Here is a 7222-nt window from a genome sequence, read left to right on the forward strand (position 1 = left end):
GAATCAAAACCTAAAATATAACTAAATAGGCAGCGAGCCATTAAGATAAGACCTGAAGAGCAGGAAGAATAAATAAGCAAAGAGAGAGGCTTCTTCCTTCAACAGAGGTAATGCTTATTCTTCTTCTTCTTGGTACTCTTGAATAAGGCAGGGCTTTTCCCTTTTCCCTATCAAAAGCACTTTTAGTAGAAAAATAGAAAGTCTATTGTTGTGTTTTAGAATTAGGGGAAACAAAGCTTCTGACAAAGTATATTTTTAGAAGTACCATTTAGAATTGAGAGGGTAATATGGGTTTAGCGCATCCTATTTCTCAAAATATACGTGATGATAGGTTATGATGCATCTTTTCCTGATGGGAATGTAGCTTGTCCCAATGGGCATGTTATATCTTATTCATCTTGTCCAAACAAACATGTATAAGTGATCACCCAAGTAAATTTCTATATCAATGGAAAGGATAGAATAACTCTCCACAATATTGATAAGAAGCTAGACACCATGCTAGATCACATGGTTTATACTGGTTGTAAAAACCTCCCAAGAAAGTAAGATTATAGAAACTCAGTGTAATGACTCACTAGCTCTAGTTATATATTGTTTTACGATTTCTTCTTATGTTATTTTAGCTTTTAGTTTTATTGATGATCAAGGTAATTCTAATTAGACTTAACATGCATGTTTTTACGCTTATGATATATATCAATATTTACTTATATAATTTACCTCCACATAATCAACATATCTAGAAGTACTGATCACATATATGTCTATGTGGCTACATTGTTTCAAAATATAGGTAGCATTTGTAGCCCAAAACATCATAACTAAGAAGTTTCCCGCGTCCATCCATTAAGTGATGAGTTCTCTATATTTGAGGACTCAAATCAGTTTGTAGATTCAGTATTTTATTTTAATTCATTCACTTTGATTTGGGATATTTGAGGGTCATGTTTTGGCTACCTAAAGTCAATATTAGTGTAGGCTTCATAGATAGTCAGTCAAAGTTGATGTATTTAGTTTTAAATTCCATTTTTTTATAGATAGTGTTGTAATTCTGTAAATATTATTTTATTGAACAAGTTCAGGTAATGGTATATATTTAGCTTATTATTTTTCATTTTACAAAATTTATTCAGGTTCTTATGAGTTATGCTAGTATCATGGGCTTGGGATCACTTATGGTTCTAAGCACCATGTGATGTCCAGGGGGTTGACCCGGGGCATTGTACTTTGCTTCCCGTTGCTTTGGGTTCTATTATGTCTTCTGAGGATCAAAAAAATTTGAGAGGTTTACTCACTTAGGTCAAACCAAGTTTATTGGTTCAGTAGGCCAAAATTCCTATGAGTTCTCAATTGTTTGTCGAGATAAGTTGTATAAACTTGGACCGCATGAGTAGGATGGATTTTCTTACACTACCTACCAGTTGAAAGATTGTAATGCCTTGATACTACCCCCTGGATGTCACACGTTTCTTAGAACCATACCTGATCCAAAGCTAACCCATGATACTTGCATAACTCGTGAGAAAATGAATATGTTACATAAATATGGAATAAATAAGTGGAAAATATGTCTTTACAAAATATGTTCAATACAAAACTATTTAAAACATTCACACTTTAGTTATACTAAACAAAATTGAAAATAGATACAACAACTCTGAATGACTGTCTATGAAGCCTCTAATAATACAAACTATAGTAGCCGGGGCATGATCCCCAACTATCCCTAATTAATATTATTGAATAAAAATTCTACTAAAATATAGTTGACTCGGGTCCTCTAATCTAAAGAACTTATCACATACTAACTGGAAGTTGTGTACTGTCTGATTATGATGTGTAGGCTACAACTCGTACCTACATTATGAAATAATGTAGCACATAGATATATATGAGGGTCAGTACTTTTGGAATGTACTGAGAATGTGGGGGTGCATGCATAAGTAAAAAAATAATTGACTATACACATAGACTTTTAAATTATGCATGCTAAGTGTAAATGGCTCACCTTAAGCTTGAATAAAACAAACACTGCAAAATCATAAAAATGAGTAATGAAGCATAAGGATAAACTTTGTAAACCATAACACTTAGTTCTAAAATCTTTACTTACTTCACTTTCTTTTTGGGAGAGTCTTTTAACTGACATCAACCATTTGAGCTATCATGGAGTCCAACGTCTTACCAATGTTTGGGAGAGTTGTCCTATCCTTACCTTCGGAATAGAACCTTAATCTTAATGATCACTGAACTTCATCCATAATGGAAAAATAATTAACCTATTTTGGCTTATAGTTTATAAGAATTAAGGATACGCTTATCCCCATTCCCTACTCGGTGCTAAATACTACTCCAGAATAATTATATGCTCATACTTTAGGAAATCCACCTTAAATTAGCATAAGAGTTTTATCTAGTGAAAACCGATTATGCTTATCTTTACTTAAAAATCATAAACATGATGAACAAATGTGAATTCCATATCATATCTTAAGATCAAAAGATCAATCTTTTCTTTGTATCATAGTATAAACTTATCAAGGGAGCTTATGAGTATAATCTTCTTGTAAACTCAATGTTTGTGCTTAGGGATTATAATACATACTTAAATTCTTAAAAATTCATGACAAAACTTCATTCTAAATAATCATCTTGAAATCTTTCAACAATATCCAGTCAATATAGTGAAATTAAAATCACAATATGAATCTTATAAGTCAAAATATGAATATATGCAATTCTTGATGCACTTAAAGCTTTCATTCTCATGGTAGCAACATACTTCAAGAATATAGCAATTTGGGTATGAAACCTAAATCAAAATAAATGTATTAAATCTTAAAACCATGAACTTTGGTCACAAGGATGAAAGAATAAACTTGTTCATAAATCCCACATACCTCGATTGGATAAATTTTTAAAGAAAACTTGAAATTGGAACTTAACTTCCTGAGTTCATGAGGGAAGAAACTTGAATTTTGTTCTTGGGAAGAGGCGGAGGGTTTTAATTTGTGTACTGGACATTTGGGGTTCATAGAGTGGAAATAACATGTTTTAAAACCCTTAGTTTGTTTAAAGATGATTAGAAATGATTTTGAGGAGTGAAAAGACCTCAACACCCTCAAATTAAGTCAAAAAAGATAACTTTTGGCACTGTTATTTTGATTGGGTGATGCACATAAAAATCACACCTAAGGGTGTGTGGCACATGCCCAAAGAATACCTGAGGGTGTGCGGGCACACCAAAAGCACACTTTATCCAGTTTCTATTGGGGTTTGCCATGCACCGCACGACCATAGCACAAGGTCTAACATACGGCACACACTCATTTTTAAGGCCTAAAAGCACCCAACTAAATCCATAACATCTAAAAATGTTCTACCATAAAAATGTGGGTTCTAAAGGTCATTTTTAATGTGTTACTTTAGAGTTAAAAGAACGGAGGGTTACACTTACTATTTCTAACAAAAATGGCCATAACTTTTTTCTCGGATATCTAATTAAGGCGAAACTAGTATCATTGGAAACATAATTCAATTATCTATAAATTGGTGGGTTTTGAGATTCAAATTTGCATATATGTAAAAATCTATACACATTCAAAGATTACCCTTGTAGAATCGAATACCAAAATTTGGCCGAATCAAAGGCTCTTAGCTCAACTTTGCTTTAAGATATTCCTGTAAGCATTTTTTACCTCATATGAACTCTTCACACTAGGCTAATGATAATGACACATGTATTCAAATATAAATCATAGAATTAGAGTTTACTCATGTACGAATGACAGTTTAATTTGTAGCTCAAAAATGCAAGATGTTACATTATCTCCCCCCTCCTGAAATCATTCATCTTCGAATAATGGGTAGGAATTTATTAAAACTTTAGAAGTATGGAATAATTTAGACATGAAATGTTTGCTAATGAAGGATATAGTTGAGCTGAAAAATTTACAATTCAATTATGAAACTGATTTCTGAGCTGACTTGACTTTATTGACTTAAAGGAGTTGATTCATGCTGAGAGTTTAGAACTCACTTTAGATATTCATGGTGTGATCTTACATATAAAATTATTAAATAATAACTGATGCCACAAAATCCAAGAGTTACTAAGGATGGAATAGAGTATGTAACTTCTTATTAGGATTTATCCCTCAATAAGACACGTATAAGAATCAAAAGAAAAGGGCTTCATGGCATCTCCAAGTACATTATGTAAGCATAAATCATGAGACAATGAGACTAAGGCCATAAAAGGGGTATTACAATTTCTGAGCTGGAATACTTGGAAAAATGAGATTATTCACTGAACACTTACGAATTGAATGATGACTAAATATTTAAATCATAGACATGTTGTGTGGACTGAACTAAATTAGTAATTTGTATAGATGCAAACATTTTACCTCGTAGAATAGCCATACAAATGAAACTTTGGATTGAAATACTATATGGAATGTTGGAAATCGATAGGAGCTTATCTGTTTGACTACTAAACTAAATTGTTGCCTATACAGATTGAATCATACTGAATGTTTATACTCAATTGGAGTATTTCCTTCAACACTCTTTCTATAAAGTTCTATTAATATTAGGGAGAAAAGAGTTTTGGGCATGATCTAAGAAGGATGTCTGGTCAAGGAATCTTAATGTTGCTATAACTTCTTTAGCATGAAAAATAAGCCTGCGAAACATAAGTTTGTGTAGAATTACTATACCTTAGGCAAGGCAGCTACTAACTTTCAAGCTTAGCCACACTTCTCAAATACTCCCTCAACTCTACTTTCCCCCCCTTAAATACCATTCTTATTTGATTCAACTTATAATTCTTACATGGGTACATATAACTATTTCCGCCAAAGTCTGAGTTAAACTACATACTCTCACCATGTTCAAGCCTAACTCAAAATCATAAGGTACTACACATAACACAATAGTACTAGTCTAAACCAGGAATTCAATATCCAATGTATTTTCAGAGCTCTCTTCTCAAGATCAATACTCATACTACTTCAAGAACTAACTTAAACCTCTTACTATGAATTTGCTAGCGCAGAATGCATTTATCCACTTATACACTAACATAACACTCATGTATATCATCATAACCATATATGAATGTCTAGTCAACCAACTCTCCTAGGGAATTTTCTTATATTCTCTAATATTTCTGTCAATAACAACTTCCATGCATTATCCTATGTGATAAAAATAGTATTCTCAAGTAACCATGATATATACTAAAAGCTTCACCTTAATCTTCCTTCACACTTATAGACTTGGACTAAACAAGCATACCACAATCTTTCCTCAACAAGAATTATTTACTCTCTCCCATCCAAATAATTATCAATTACTATTATTTTTCTACAATGAGAGGACACTGTAAGGTTAGAACATAAGGGCCTGAATTATGAAATAATACTCTGCATAACTTTGACACTAAACTAAGGTATGAGGAATAGTTTATCCACGATATAGATTTAGTAAAGAGATCTAAACTGAGGACATACATAACATAATGTAAATTTTGCTGACCATTAAGAGTGTAGCATGAGTACCTGGAACTGAACATACTATAAAGTATAAGTAAATATGTCATGAGCTTTATGATCGGAGTTTGTAGGTCATAAATTCATCGAACATAATTTGTAATGCTGAGTGAACTGGAACTTCTCATACTGTGAACTTGGAGTGTACATAGTATTTTGGTAATTGAATAAATATGGTCTATGATCATGGACCTTACTTGAGAGGATTGAGTAGAAGTCTTGATGACTGTAGTACAAAGTTTGTACCAAAATAAGAATGGGCCAAGCATCTTCCTTCCATACTAATATTCTACGATACACTGGCATTGCTACTAGAATTTAAGGGCCTAACTTTGTTCATTGTTTTATCATCTCCTCCTTAGATTTAAGCCACCATTCTATGTTAGTAGACCTCTTTAATAAATGCTAAACTAAACTGGAATCACTTTACTCTAGGGTTTGGGATATAAAAATACACATAAATACTAAACTCAACTTGAAAGACTATACCTGAAAGTGTAAAAACTACAGCTAATACTTCCTTATGAGATAGAACTCTTAGCTTTCTATAGCCTAAATAGTAATCATATAATAACTTAAACACTTACCAACATAAATTCTTCAAGAGTATCACCATACCCTGAGTTCACACCATTCAGAGATTCAACACTTATTTCTATTAGCTCAATCATCCAAGAGTCAAACTTAGATTCTAACACTTAACATGGATATTCCCAAACTTTTGATGAGCCATACTAACTTCCTTCATAGCCTACAAATATCACACCTCTAAACTTACATTTTGCCTAAAACCATGAGAATTACCATTACCCAAAAATACCCAACATCACGACCTATAAACGATAACTTAGGTGGTTATAAAATAATATACTACACTACTAGCCTCATTTGCATGTAGCATCTCAAGGGTAATATCTAAGCACACACACAGTAAAACTTAGAAATAATACAATACTATATCACCTTGGATACACCTCTCGATCATAACAACACCATTATACTTAACTTCAAATCAACAAACTTAAATTCTTTCACATACTGTTTAAATTCTATTGGTTCACCTTTCATAAAACTAGCCCCATGGATACTGTAATACCCCGTATTTTCGTGCTAGAATTCTAACTATTGTTCCTACGCGTCTAAGCTCTAATAAAAGTGATTCTTACATGAATAAAATTTGCATGAGCATTATCCTAGTCTATGTAGTAGTTTAAAGGTAAAAAATGTTCATAGCAATGACCTAGAATAAAGTTGAGCTAAGACTAATTGATTCATCCAAAGTTTGACATTTGATTCTACAAGGGTCAACTTAAAATGTGTATATCTCTTAATATGCATGGAATTTTTTATACCAAGACCTATCAAATTGTATATAATTGAATTATCATTCCAACAATACCAATTTCACAAAAATCCGATACGCGAGCGAATAGTTATGCCCATTTTCGTAAGAGGCAGTAAGGAGGTGCGAAGGGCAATGCGCCGCCCAATAAAATTTGTGTGATTGGGAGTGTGAGGAATTCTTAAATATCTTCCATAAGGTGTGCGACACACACCTTAAGGTCTGCCATGGATTGTCCGCCGCATACTTCACTTCCAAGTGCCAAAAACACCCCTATATATGTCTATAACATGAGATTAAACTCCCATAACACCAAAATAAG

Source organism: Capsicum annuum, chromosome 4 (genome assembly GCF_002878395.1).
Source record: "Capsicum annuum cultivar UCD-10X-F1 chromosome 4, UCD10Xv1.1, whole genome shotgun sequence".
Taxonomy (NCBI): Eukaryota; Viridiplantae; Streptophyta; class Magnoliopsida; order Solanales; family Solanaceae; genus Capsicum; species Capsicum annuum.